At 37.2% G+C, this 15,726-nt stretch overlaps 1 pseudogene; it reads right to left on the reverse strand.

The window, feature by feature from the left end:
- Positions 1-6,935: 6,935 nt before the first annotated feature.
- LOC132305792 (small nucleolar RNA R71) lies at positions 6,936-7,034 on the reverse strand (annotated as a pseudogene).
- Between the last annotated feature and the right edge of the window lie 8,692 nt (positions 7,035-15,726).

Consider the following 15,726-nt stretch of genomic DNA (forward strand, 5'->3'; position numbering starts at 1 on the left):
ACTTTAAACGATTCACTAATATTTCATTTGAAGCACATTTTAAAAATAATTTAGAAAAATAATTTTTCGTTTCCCAATAAGTGCCCTCAAATTAATTAGTAATCAAATCCAATTAATTTTTATAATTTAATTAATATAAATCAAGTTATTTAATTAAATATCATGGATCTAATGCATGAATAATCATAATCAGTATTAAATTATTCCATGCATCACATAAATAATCAAACTACAGACAGAAGCAATTTAAATGGCCAATGCATTCAACTTTTAACATTTAATTACTCTAAGTATTGTACAGGCGTCCTCTAACAGCTTGTAAACACATGTAGGGAGCTGGTACGCGCTTACGGAGGCAAAACAACACTTGGAATGCGCCCAGAGGGCCCCACACGCTCTCACACGCGCTTGGGGCATGCACCAAGTAAAGGCACGCGCTCCCACGCGCCCCCACGTGCTGGGACGCGCCCCCACGCGCCTTCACGCGCGTGGGAACAATTTCCCTCGGCTGGCGCGTGAGATCCACGCGCCAGGTGCACTTCCTTGCGCCGCATGGGATAACTTCCCATCATCCAAAAGCTCAGATTCCAGTTGCACCATATAATTGTGTTCCGCGAAGCATGTGATCATCAGTCCTTCTATCTCCGGCCAATACCTCACAGCCAGCAATTTTTCGGTCGCCGAAAAAACGCCGAAATTTCCAAAAAATATTTAAAAAATTCCAGAAAATATAAATTAAGCCAAAAAAATTCCAGAAAAATTCTGAAAAATTACGGAAAAATTCCAGAAAATTCCTGAAGCCTAATTTAACCCTTTTGAACTTTCTTGAAGCTTCATAGCAACCTTTGATGAATATTACATGGCTTTAAAAATATTTATAATTTAAAATACAATGAAAAAAATTAAATTACATCATTGAATTTTCAAACGGCTAAATCAAAGCCTTAATTACATTCATCCAAAGATAAAATTACATTCAATATACCTATAAACTTCATCCATGGCCCAATCATAAATCAACATTCATCCAATCACAAATATACATACATCATGATAATATAAAAAATATACATATGCATATATAAATTTGGATCCATGAATGATGATTTTCATAAAATCATGATCTCTAGTGATGAATCAAACCATGCTCTGATACCACTGTTGGGAAACGTGCAAGTTTTAAAAACTTTTCGAGGGATTTTGATTCATAGATCTTGATTCATCACATAGAGACAAATTTTATGCAAAAATAAAAATATGATGTATCATTCAATTAATGGATTGAATACTTACATCAAAGGTCTGAGTAAACCTTTAAATCTTTCCTCTAAAGTGAATGTTCTCACTTATTGTAGATCCCTTAACAAGATGCCTTCTCCTTGGATCTCCATTTTCTTGGTAATTGTTTTGGCTTTAGGAATCACTCATAAGCCTCCATGAATGACCTTAGAAAACTAGGCTTGTGGGAGCCTCCATTAGATGAGAACATAAACCCTAATTTTCTAGAGAGAGAAAATAAATTCCTTTTTCCTTCTTCTAAAAATCATCCTCAAAATATATATAGACCATGTATATTTATAGGCAACATAAAGGTAAAGAAAAGGAAACAACGAATCCTTCTCAATCTCTTATTCATATGTCTCAAATCTAATATGATTCCAATATCAAGTTGGGCTATGAGTGAAAATCCATTGGGCCTATTATTTTATTGGCTACAATGAATTAATAATTGGCCCGGTCCATGGACCCAATTTAATTAATTCATAAATTAATTTCTACTCCATTAAAAGAAATTAATTGAACTCCAATTAAAAAATAAATAACCTCTAAGTCAATATTACACTTTGACCCCTCTATGCATAATTAGTTATCGGATAAATAAAGCTATCAATCCGACTACTTAATTAATATATTTATTTTGGTACCTTTGATTATTTCTGGCTCGATCACAATAAAATATTTGTTTGACAAAAATAATAATTTAAATAAATAAATATATAATAAATCATTTTGTCTAAAAACACACGAAAGCCTTCGAATTTATTTTGTGATCAACCATAATCAATACAAAATAATTCAAGTAGTAATGATGCAAATATTGAAAATATAATCCTCTAACTATCAATTACATAACTACCCAAAGTGTCGGTCTAAGGATCCCAAAGAATCCGCCGAACAAATCAAAGTAATTATTAATTAATAAAAGAGTTTATACTTTTCTCATGCTTAAGAGTCAAATGCCATGACGGTGATAGGGAGCAATTGCATACGATGGCTCTCGCAATATATCTCAACCTAACGCGGATCCAGTTCAAGTCTTAATTAATTATGAGTCCATCCATAATTACTGACTATGAACAATTTATGATTACTATTTATATATCATGCATTGATTGCCATCACATACATATATATAAATATCTCTTATAATCAAATGGACACTATCAATTCTATAATGAATCGAAATATAATACATTGAATTGACCAATTGTATAAAACATAAATATTTCAGAAACGTCAGGAACATATGTCACTTAATCCAAACAGGAATTTGCTATGCCAGGGCATATAAATCCCAGCAATCATAACAAGAGAATAAGCATCACTCTCGATACTCTCCCACAACGGCTACTATTTACCACTAGAAAAGAACCTCCATACGATAATGCCATACCGACAAATCCTCAAAACAAAAATGAGCATAAAACCTAGAATGCTCAACACTTAATTATCTCTTCAAAAACATCTACAATGCAATCAATCACCAATGCTTAATCGGCCACCCTAACCACTTTTTCTAAGAGAATCTACATACCTTAACAAGAAAGCTGCATGCCCCATGTTCAACGTCACTACTTCCCCTCTTTCCCGTTCCTCAAAACCCCCTTAGCCTCGACAAAAGTTAAATGAGGCTACCAACTAAACCTACAAGATCAACTTCATCCCAATCATTCTTATCATCAGTCTATCTCTTCGGATCCTCAAACAACTAGCACTATCTCCCGATACCCCAGACACAATTGAAATACAACTCCCGTTCACATCCTTCAATTTCTAAAACACAATTTATTTGGTATGCAGCACCTACCATCTATCACTTCATCCGCAAACAACCAAACACTTCAATGACCCCATACTACCTGCCTTATCGTGCAATCCTGCACTACATAGCTAAAACTAACCACTAAACACCACCTCGAGACTCTCTCAATAACCGTGACAACACATAAACCAATTCATCGACTGAGCCATACAATCAACTCACCATAAGTTGATTACCCGCGACACACTATTGTAGTTTCCAGGAATGAGAATCACCTCTCAACCAAACATAACTAACACATTTCCTTAGACTGTACCAGAACACTTGCAATACACATCTATAACCTATAGATTGCATTCGTGACTCAAACAACCTCTGTCACATCTACCATGACCGGTTCGAAAAGAACCTCCGCACCAAACCGTGACCCAAGTTACAAACACTAACCTTTTAAGGTCATACCTTTCTCCCTCGAAACCCTTACTCGCACACCTGACCTCCACGATCAAAGGAACCCATCCACCGATGCATAGAACTCACACACAATAAAGACAGCATGCCATGAAATATGAACCCGTTTTAAAGTTGTGCCCTAAGCATCACACAAAATGCAACAAGAAGATCAAAATGACTACACACCAAATAGCTCAATCCATGAGCTAGGAATCCAAGCCACTCGTTCGATAAGAACCGGCACCCAAATAACCCTGGAGTAACTGAGCTCCTCATCTACTCAGGTCAAAACTAACACAACTATTTATGTTGCTACAAGTACTCTACCGCACTAGCAACCACCCCAATGTTCAACCGCATAAACATATAAGAATAAAGATATATATACATATGCAAAATAAATGAAACCCACAAAACTATACGAAATATGCTTGCATATACCATGCTTATTAGTTATCACATTAGTATAAAAGAAAATTACACCAACAATGCCTATTGTGACGGCCCTGGTTTTTTTTTCAAGCCAGTGCGTCTTGTGATGAATGATGAGTGCTCAAATGTGGCGCATTTTAGCACATAAGCTAGGGTATTTTAGTCCAATCATCTATCTTATTTTCATGTCTTAGATGCTTACTTGTGTTATTTCCAATTTCCGTGAATAATGTTCAAACAGGCTAACAAGAGCCATTTAGATCATTTTTACAGCTAAGGAGCAAAGTTGGAAAGAAGCCAAGAAAATGCACCAGAGGAACTTCATTTGATTGAAGGGGAGCTTCGATCGATTGAAATGGTCTCCAATCGATCGAAATGAAGTCGGTGCCAGCTCAGCCAATGGGATAAACTCTGGAAGATATTTTGGGTGCCGCGTCAGCTTCAATCGATTGAAGCTCTAGTGTTCGATCGATCGAACATCTTCGATCGATCGAAAATGCTGCTGGCAGTGAGCTGTCTAATTCCCAAGCGCGCCGTTTTCTACCTACCTGTGCAAGTTGCAAATTTCTTCTGATGAGAGGCTATTATTCTGACTTGGTCCTTACTCAAAGGAGTGTAATTGATATTATTAAACAAAAATTGTAATAGCTAGATAGTTTTTAGTTTTACAAAAGACAGAATAAAAAATTTTGCTCTCTAGAACTAGGGTTTTTGGGAAGAAAACAAAGATGAAGATGATGATGCCAACTTTCAAGCTAGCCCTTGAGGGTTCCATGACCACTACAATGAGTGGCTAAATCCATCACTTGGGGCTAGAGATAGCCCCTAAGTTTGCTTCCTAGACCTAATCTTTTGTATATTTTTGGGGATTTAATTGTAACAAATGTTTTGATCTTGGATTAATATATATCTTGTGGTTTCTACTTGATGTGTATGGATTTTAATGCTTTCAATTGATTCTCTATCTTTAACCATATGTCTATGTATGCTAGAATGGATGATTCATGTGCCTTTCTCTAGATTTAATGGAATTAATGCATGTCTATGTGTGTTGATGATGTTAATCTAGAGATGATCAAAACATAGTGCTTAATTGAACATTCTTGTGATTTATTTGATAGTTCACACTTGTTTCTTGATGGATTGTACCACACCCTTAGTTTAATTAGTTTAAATTTCATGTCTCTAGCTTAGATATAGTGTAGTTGCTTTAAATTCTTAGATAGGTGGACAATCTATTCTTGTTTTTTGATGTTCCATACTTATGAATGCAAATGATGTATGCTTCTAGATAATTATGTGAGCATTAATTGTGGTTTTATTGAATGGAAATTGGTCTCATTTGATAGGTTGTGTTTTTCATTAAATTGGCTAGAATAGCAATACTTATTTGCCATCCATGCTTAGTATCAATAGATCTTACACACACACCCAAGTTACAATTTAATTTCCCCATTAATGTACAAATGCTAGTGTCTAGTGAAGTCAAGCTTAGAGGTGAACTCTAAACCCCCAAGTCCTCTTCCCTATATCTTTTCTCTACTTTCTAGATTACTCTCTTTTACTTGCATTAATTTTAATGGCATTGTAGTTTAATTAACCAACCACAACCAATCTTTGATCACTCGGCCTACTAATCCAACATTAATTTTCGTCACAAACACACCTCCTTTCCCTTGGGACGATACCCACTCACCCTAGCAATATTTTTAGTTAAAGTTAGTTGTGGTTCTCTATAAATTTTTAGACGTTGGTGTCATGATCACACCATAGTTTTGACGCCATTGCCGGGGATTGGCACCGTCGTGTTTGGAAATTAATTAGGAATTAGTACTCTTTTGATCTTGTTTTTATTTTTATTTTATTTATGTTACTTATTGTGTTTGTTCTTGATTGGCTAGGTGCATTGAGCCAATGAGGCAAAGCAAAAGGAAATTAAAAAGCAAAGAAGCAAGATGCCAAGTGAAGCTAAGTAAAGAGTATAAAAAGCTTAAAAATAAAAATTTGCAAAGCAATCAAGGCAAAAAAAAAGAAGAAAAAATTGAAAAATCATTTAAAGTTGCTTAAGGATCCTTTGTGAGCTTTTTTAAACTCAATCTCTAGTTAAATCGTGAGCCAGCGTGGAGGCATGTTTTTACATTCTTAGATAGATTGTGAGCCCGCGTGGAGGCAATTTAATTTTTCTTGCATATTATTGAAAGCATGGGAGTATAGGATCAATGTATGTGGAGGAAGTTTGTTGATTATTGATTTGTTGTGAAGGTGAAGTGCTTGTTTTTGTCTTGTTTGTGCATATATGGTCGTAGGTCGTTAAATCCTACTCTTGTCCCACTTAATTTGAATCTTTAATCTATTATTCATAATTCTAAGGGAAGAAGTAGATTAATTGACTCTATTTCATGAATGGAAGAACATAATGAGGACCATGTGGAGGACCTTGGTCACATAGACCAACAAGGTATCCTCCACCCCAATGTGTATCATAACAATATTCAAGTACCTTTGGGTATGCCAAGACCATTTCTTCAACAACAACAAGGCCAAGTTCCATTGGGAATGCCTAGGCTAATTTTTGCTCCACAACCTCCCATAATTCAAGGCAATCAAGGTGCTTATGTAGCACCACCAATTGTGAATCCTCCTTTTGCTTTAAGAGACCATTATGTGCTAAATGAATACAATACATCGACTTGCATTCAATTGCTCCCATTTAGAGCATATCATTATGAGATTAAACCGCAAACCATTCAAATGCTTCCAAACTATCATGGACTTCCAAGTGAAGAACCTTACAAGCATTTGGATGAGTTTCTTGAAGTGTGTTCTACCGTGAGATACACGAACATGCCGGAAGAGGTTTTAAGACTTAAACTTTTCCTTTTACCCTTAAGGATAAGGCAAAATATTGGTTCAACAATCTTAAGCCTTCTTCAAAAACTTCTTAGGCGGAAATGCAACAAGAGTTCTTGAAGAAGTACTATCCAGTTTCTAAGACCAATGCCAGAAGAACTTCAATTAGAGAATTTTCTCAAGGGGATGGGGAATTGTTTCATGAGGCATGAGAAAGATTCAATGACTTGCTTAGGAAATGTCCACATCATGACATGCCTAAGTGGCAATTAGTTCAATACTTCTTTGAAAGTTTTCCGGATAGTCACAAGGGTATGGTTGATGCATCTATGGGTGGTTCTTATCTTGATAAGCATGAGGATGATGTGTGGCGTCTTTATGAAAGTATGAGTGAAAATTCAATTCATAGATCCTTATCCTCTAAAAATGGTAGAAACTTAGGTAGAAGGAAGAATGTTGGCTTATATCAAGTTGACAATTCCAATGACATAACCGCCGAAATGAAATCATTATCTCAAAGGTTTGATCAAGTCTTGATCAACCACAATTCGGTGAATCAAGTGTCTTCCTTCCCTAATCATGTTCATCATTATAATTCTAATGAGACATGCATGACTTGTTCTACTATTTTACATTCTACTTCCAATTGTCCCCATGGACATATGCAAAGTGAGCACCAAGAACAAGTAAATGCCACTTTTGTTCACCAAGGGAATAATCCCTATGGCTCATATTATAATCCCGAATGGAGGAACCATCCAAACTTCTCTTGGAAAAGTCAAGGGGAAGGCTCAAACCCTCCCCAAGGTGGTTTTCAAGGCAAGTATGTTCCGCCTCCAATGCAAGGCCAAGGTTCCCAAGGTTATAGGTCATTTTTTCAATCACATGTAAACTAATTTTCTAACTCTCATTTTCCTAATCAATCATCTTACTCCCAAGGAAATTCTAGGAGTCCCGCTTTTGAGGAAAAAGTGTTGACTGCATTAGGCACTTTAGAGACCAATACTCAATTGCTTCATTCTCATTCTCAATCCATTACTAAGCTAGAAACCTAAGTCGGGCAAATAGCTAGTACCTTAAATGCTAGAGAGAAAGGGAAGATGCCTTTAAATGCCCCAGCAAAGCAACAATTTGTGGTGGAGACCAATTCTTCATCGGAAGGTCACACAATTGAATATGTTAATGTGGTGACACCTTGAGGAATGGAAAAATTGTTGATAACCAAGTTGGTGTCCAAAATGAAGAGAGTGAACTGGTGCAACCTAAGGTTGTCACCCATCCCGTTTCACACCTTATTCCTCCTTCATTGCACGTGCATAACCCCTTTGTTGAAAAAGTAATGGAAAATGATTTGAACAAAGTTTTGAAAGATGATTTGAAAAATTCTTGTGACAATTTGAAAAAGTCTTATGTTGAAGATGCTTTGAAGAAAGACTTTGAAAAGGTTTTTCAGCCAAAGGCTCCATTTCTAGATGCCTTAAAATGATCCATTTCTCTTGAAAAACAAAAGATCAAAGCAAATGAAATAAGTGAAATGTTTAGGCAAGTGAAGATTAATCTTTCACTTTTGGATGCAATTAAGCAAATTATGGCTTATGCCAAGTTTTTAAAAGATCTTTGCACCCAAAAGAGGAAGAGCAAAAGCCAAGCACCAAAAAGTGGTCTTGACCAAGCAAGTAAGCTCCATTTTGCAACATAACACTCTCCCAAAATTTAAAGACCCCGGTTCACCTACTACTTCTTGCATCATTGGTGACCATGTCATAAATCGGGCTCTCTTAAACTTAGGAGCAAGTGTCAACCTTCTTACAACTTGCCGACCGATCCATCAAAAAGTCCCGGGGTATCATTGAGGATGTCTTAATTAAGATTGATAAATTCTTTTTCCCGGTCGATTTCAATGTCATTGACACGGAACCGGTCCCAAATCCCAAGAGCCAAATTCCCGTTATCCTTGGTAATCCATTCTTGGCAACCGCAAATGCCAACATTAATTGTAGGACGGGGATAACGAAAATTTCATTTGGGCATATGAAGGTGAAATTGAATATATTTAATCCAACCCCAAGTTTGAATGACAAGCATGAAAAAGTATGTGTTGTAGAGAAGTGTTTTGAAAATGAATTTGATAAAGTTAAATCTTTGCTTGAAAGTGGAAGTTCCAAAAGTTCATTTTCCAAAAAAATTCAAAGAATGTTGTTTTGAAACCAAAGTTTGAAAGGGCATGGAAGCCCAAAAGTTGCATTGACAAATGACAATCAATCTCTTTTGATTCAAACCCAACAAGTTCTTTAGGGAGCCATTTGTTGGGTGGGACTCAAAATGTCATTTACCCCGTCAAGGAGGGGATGCCAAACAAATTTTTGATCTGGGCTAAAAGAGCCCAACGTCTTACTAGAGACGTTAAAGACTAGTGCATTCCGTAGGGTTTCACAACCCTATTCCCCCCTCAATTCTGTTTTTACATGTTCTTGCATCGTCTAGATAAGAATTGAATTGAAAAATCCAGCTTGAGAGCCATTTTCTGCATTTTGAGTACTGCCAGGGACATTTCGATCGATCGAACTTAAATTCGATTGATCGAAGTCCCACTTCGATTGATCAAACCAATTATGTTGAGGATTTTTGAATTTCCATTTCAATCGATCAAAGGCAGGTTCGATTGATCGAAATCCAAGTTGATCGATCGAAGTTAAGTGTTTGATCGATAGAATTACTTCAATTGATCGAAAATACGAGGGGTGAAAATTTTCGGAAATCTTTTTTTTCTTTTCCTTTTCTTTTTTCTTTTCTTTTCTTTTTCTCTTCTCTTATTTTCCTTCTCCCTCACTCAAACCCTAACGCTAACCCTCCTCTATATCTCTCTCTCGTCGAGCCTCCATCTCACTCTTCCATCTTATTCTCTCTCTAATCTCTCTCAACCTCACTCCCTCACATCACCAATCTCTTCTCCCTTCTCTCACTCCGGCGAGACCCAAGGAAGCCGAAGCTTCTCATTCCAAACCTCCATCGTCGCCGGCAAGTTTTTGCCCAAAGGTGGCCAAAACAAGTTTTTCCAAGCTTCTTTCACCTCGGATTCCAGTCTTTTCATCACCTCCAGCCGATTTAGGCCAAGGAGGGTTCGAAATTTAGCTCCGGCGACCACCTGCATTTTCCGGAGAGCTCCGGTCATCTTTTCCGGCGCCGGCGAGCTTGAAAAATTCCAGTTTTGATCCCGATTTCTTCCTCCACTCTTCTCTATTATCTAGATTGTCGGGTGAGTTCCAAACTTTTGAGTTTTCATTTTTGTATTGTTTTATTTTTATTTTCAAATCATTTTGCTTTTATTTTATTTTAGCATATTGATTTTCATCTTGTATATATACTTGTGCATATTTAAAAATCCAAAAGCAAAACAGAAAATTAGAAAATAACAAAAACAAATAAAAAATGGAAAAATGATAATAATAAAAATCTTGTTGCCAATGGTTTTAAAAATTGTTAAAGTATATGACTTGAACTGGAATTTCATATTTCTTGTATGGTGATGGGCAAGCATTAAAATGATTTCAAATGTAGTTGATTGTAGTTGATAGAAGGATAACAGGCAATTTTCATTGGATTTTTGGTTTGGTTGTGGGTGGTGTCCCTTATTAATTGTTAAAATTGATTGTGTTGATTGAATTGGTGAATTTTTATGTTGAAAATCATTAAGGATGTCCACTTTTAAGGGAACCATGCCAGATTTTTGAAAAATTTCCACATTTAGACTCAAAATGGCTTGAGATTTGATTCTTGAATTTTGAGTTGGAATTTGGAAAGGATTTTACAAGTTGAAAAGTTGATGTTGATTTTGAAATGGCTTTCAAAGTTTGGATTGTATGAGCATAGTTCCTTCTTGTCCCATGTACTTGTCTTGAGAATGAAATGCATGGATTTGTTGTCTACATTGCTTGCAAGTATGACTTGATTCAATTTTGTTCTTTTGAACTAGAAATGCTAAGTCTTGCCTTTAATGCGTTAAATGTTTCAAATGGACTACTTTGCAAAGTTTCAATGGACTAAGTGCATTATTTGGCTAAAATGATCTCTAATTGTTGAAATGCTTTATGATCACACTTGTTGGGTTTCAAATGATTTAAAAAGGAAAATTTTGAACTTTATTTGAAGATGTGAAGTTGAGTTGTATAATTTCTTTTATAGTTGTTCATTCATTGTATGATTCTTGTCATGAAGTTTTTCTACAATGCAATTGAATGTCTTGATCCCAAAGTTCTCAAAATTTTAATTTTGTCCCAAAACTGTTGAAAAATTCCATAATTGACCAAAATGCCCTTAATTGAGTTCAAGCTTGGTTCATTTGCATCCATTTGCATGTTCTAAGTGCCTTTGATCTTGTATGTGATTCAATTCTTGATCTTTGTCATACTTATTGACTTTGAGACACACCTAATAAGGTTTCATCCTAAGTTTGGGGGTGTCTTATAGCTTCTTGGAATTTCAAATGCATGATTTAGATGTTGTATCTATTCTTTGGCCTTAGTTGAGATGTTGAACTAAAATGTGAACCAAGTTAGGACAGTGTTTATTTGATATTGATGTATATCTGTTTCATTGCCATTTGCTTCATATCTTCCACTTGTGATCTGTTCTTAATGACCGAGATTCTTTTCGGTCTAGATTCTGACATTCAGATGGTAAACTTCTTGTATTCTCATACTTATCCATTCTCTGCTTCATTTGAGCATTAGAGGAAGTCACGAGTCGTGTATGATCATAGGATGTTGATTTTGTTGCATTGCTGTACATGATATTTCTTTGTCCGGAGTTGTTCTTACTTGTGCTTCATTCAGATGTATGTTATATATTTGCATACCATGTCCAGGATTGAACTTACTTGTCATAACATACTTTGGATTGCTGTGTTTTGCAATCGTGCATTTCACTTATTCTTTATTATATAACTCGCCTGTTCCTTGAGTCCTGGGTTGATAGTTGCCATGCTTATCCACTCCATGTTATCCTGTTCACTGCATTTGATCTTAATGCATGTTGCATTATTTATGCACATGATCGGTTGGTCAATCATACATCAACCTTCGCAATAGCACGAATCATTGTAAAATAGGGCTATTGGTCGGGTAAGTCGAACCACTGGGACTGCGCTAGTATAAGGCAACCTAAATGTCTAGAATCATTCTCAGAATGATAAGGTGTAATAAAGAGTTGTTGATTGTTTGTCACTTATACTATGAATTGAAATATGGATTAATGAAAAACTTGCAAGAATTTAAGAGACGAAAGACGAGTAAAGAAGACTCAGGAAGTGAATCCGCCTCCATCCCTATACACATGCTAGATTAGACCTAAATTAGGGGAAAAACAACATATGATGGTCAAGAACTACATAGCAACACATAGTTGCCATGTAAGTAATCAAGAGGTACATTAGGTCTCAAACAAGTATAATCCATCAAAAGGGTAAACATGTTTAGACTACCTAACTAAGGTGTAGCTTATACACGTTTACTTAAATGAAAAACTATCAAATTCTTGACAAAATGATGAAGCACATGGAGCTAGAGATTAAGCGTACACCATCAAAGGATTTCCTAAGCAATGGTCTATCAAAGTCACCTATCAACATGCCATTAAATCATTTCATAACCTTGTTTCCATTCTCACCATGTAAACTCAAGCAAAAAGATTAATACAAGATATCACCTAACATAAGATAATGAGCCTAAAGAAATCATCCATACATATATAAACATTCATTACACCAAATGAAGTGCTCTTAGCTATGAAAAAGACCATAAATATACATTGCAATCCCCCAATATAGACTACCCTAGGACATGCTTACAAGGGAGGGATTTCATCACCTTCCTAAAGAAAGAGTTAGTAACCCATTGCTAAGCTAGAAGAAGGAAGAAGCTCCATCCAAGACTCCATTTTCGTGCTCCTTCCTTTGCTTGAAGAACTCCTCTCTTTTTTTCTCCTCTCTCCTCTATCTTGCTAGAAAATGAAGCTCTTTTTTAATGAGTGGCTTTGCTTCCCTTATCTAGTTCACTTATCCACCCCCAAAAGCTACCAACCAACATCTCCAACCACTTCATAAAGGAGGCAATCCAAAAGGGCTAAAATCTGAGCACAAATGGGCTGAGTCGTGTAGAATTCTGCCTTAATTTTGAGTGCTCGAAATAGGGCCTCGAGCACTCAAAAATTGGGCAAAATGCCCTATGCTTGGTTTGCTCTACCCGGACCTACTTTGGTAAAACGGCCATAACTTTGTGCTCCAAACTCTGAATGACAAACCGTTTGAATATTTGGAAAGCTGATTCAGAGCTCTAAAAACGTTATGTTTTGGTGGAGATCCAATTCTCAGGTCTGGTTGGTCGAAATTGAAGAACAAGGCAGACTTTCATTGCTGCCAGGCAGTTCTGAGCACCTCTAATAAGAAGATCATAACTCTCTGCTCCAAACTTCGAATGATGAACTGCTTGAAGATTTGGAAAGCTGATTCAGAGCTCTAAATCTTTCATGTTATGATGGAAGTCCAGTTCTCGAGTTTGGTAGGTCAAAAATGGTGAGCAAATCCGGATTTCACTGCTGCCAGAATTCAGCATTGCACCTTCCTATGTTCAAAACTCCACAAAGCATCATTTTTGCTTCCTTTTTGCAATTTAACCTGAAAATGTGCAAAAACATACAATTGGAGATAATCTATATAAAATAATCAATTAATGGACTTTGTTAATGTAATTTAGGGCGCTTGAATATACAGTATTCGGCGCTTATCAGCACATCACAGCCTATACTGGTCATATTGATCATATTTATGCTCAGTTTGTTTCTTATGTGACTTTTCTGTCCTCTATGCCATCTTTGCATATCTGATTTGTTTTGTTTAGCTGAAGCATATTTGAGTAATGATTCTGAAGTTTTCTTATTCATTTCTTGCACAAGCGTGATCCTATCTGTTTACCTTATCTACTTATACTTGATTCGGGCATGTTTTGTGTTTTCTTATCAGTTGCTTACCTTATCCTAAACCTGTGCACTGATTTACAATTGTTTTTTGCAGATGCCGGGTAGACGAAAGACTCTTGCCAGGAAACGAGTTCCTCTAGTGTCACAGCCTGCACCTCTAGCTGCAGAGTCTTCTTCTTCATCTTCTTCCTCCTTGGCATCAGTTCATTCTGATACATCTACCATGGATACCGAGCATGATATTATTAGAGAGGTCCTCGCTGAGTCTTATGCTAACAGAGCCTCGAAGACCGAGTATAGATTTGATACAGCTACATTTTCTACATTGGATCAGACCCAATGGTCTTATGATGAGTTTGTGAGACGGGGTAGCGCAGCCATTATGACTCCTGCAGACACAGTTGTCTATCCCCGGTTGATTGTTCTTTTCTATCAGCACCTCCGGATGGACAAGGATGACAGACTTCTTCTACACACCACCATCGATGGTCATGAGATAGACATTTCTTTGCCGACTATAGCTGCTGCCAGTCATTGCTTTCTCACTTCTCCATGAGATGAGGATACTCAGGAGCCTCTCTACCTTGACCATCCACTATTTCCTCCTGAGCTGACTATGGTAGCCACCTTATCACCACAGGTGGCATATGAGGGGCACTCATTTTTAGACTGGGTCGAGATAGATTCCCGGTACTGGTTCTTCGACTCTGTGCTTCACTTCAATGCCTACCCTACCGGTCATGGCACTCAGAGGAGAGAGGGGATATTCCAGGCTTTATACTGTGTTGACCAGGGCTATTGGTTCTCTATTCCTGCACTTATTTGGGAGCTTATCCACAAGTTCAGGAAGAACTTGCACTTTACACTCATTACCCGAGCAGCGATATGGCTGTTACCTTTTGGTCACCTTATCACACAGCTGCTTATTGACCAGGGATACCAGTTTGACCCTAAGGAGATACTAGAGTCCGACACTGATAGGGCCAAGAGAGCTTATGATCTGACTCGGTGGAACAAGACCTTCAATGCCTGCCGCAAAAATAGAGCCAATAGGGACATGAAGAGATTACAGGCACAGTTACAAAGAGAGCCAGGACAGACAGTAGCAGGCGATGCTCCAAATGATGATATAGCTGATAGATCTCCTCCCAGATATAGGCGTCGCATTACTACTTCCGGATCCACGTCCCAGCCAGATATACCGGCTGCATCACATCAGACTGGCCCGTCACATGCCCATCTTTCTGCACCTACAGCACTGACTCCAGCTATCGATCAGAGGTAGCTTAGTTACATATAGATTTTATATCTTTCAGAGCTGATATGACTAGTCGTCATGAGGATATCACGAGGAGGCATGATGACCTAGTGAGGAGACACGACGATCTAGTGGGGAGACATGATGATTTAGTTTAGAGATCTGATGCCCTGCATGCTAAGGTAGCTGAGGTGAGACATGAGCTTGGAGCTTTGAGGATCGACCTTACCACTTCACTTACTCGCCATAGTATCGAGATGTCTGTCATGCTGCAGCATATTGCTGACATGATTACTCCAGATCTCTCTGTCCGATGCCATCATTTTCGTTCTCTCTCATACTCATGATCTCTATTGCTCTGACTGTGATTTTTCTACATGATATTTGGATATTTGTTCTTAAATATTTGGTATGTTGGATATTATTTCATATTATTGTTTTGGATACTATTTTGGAAGTTTCTTGGATAGTATTTGGATTTGTCTTTGGATATTTTCAGATCTATATGGATTCTTGAATATTTGATATCAGTTCTGTATGTTCTGAGCTTTACATTGCTACATGCCATGATTTTTGCTCAGTTCTCAATTTTATCTCTCAGTTATACCATTGATGCATATGCTTTGACAGTTGTTAGTGTGACCATTTTCAGACAGGTTTTTGGAATCTAAGTTTGGGGGTGCGCCTTCCAAAGCTAAGCTTCCGTTACCGGGTCCAT

The sequence above is a fragment of the Cornus florida genome, unplaced genomic scaffold, assembly GCF_030987335.1.
Source record: "Cornus florida cultivar Cherokee Brave unplaced genomic scaffold, ASM3098733v1 CherokeeBrave_3.0.0_Hap2_Chr04, whole genome shotgun sequence".
Classification (NCBI taxonomy): domain Eukaryota; kingdom Viridiplantae; phylum Streptophyta; class Magnoliopsida; order Cornales; family Cornaceae; genus Cornus; species Cornus florida.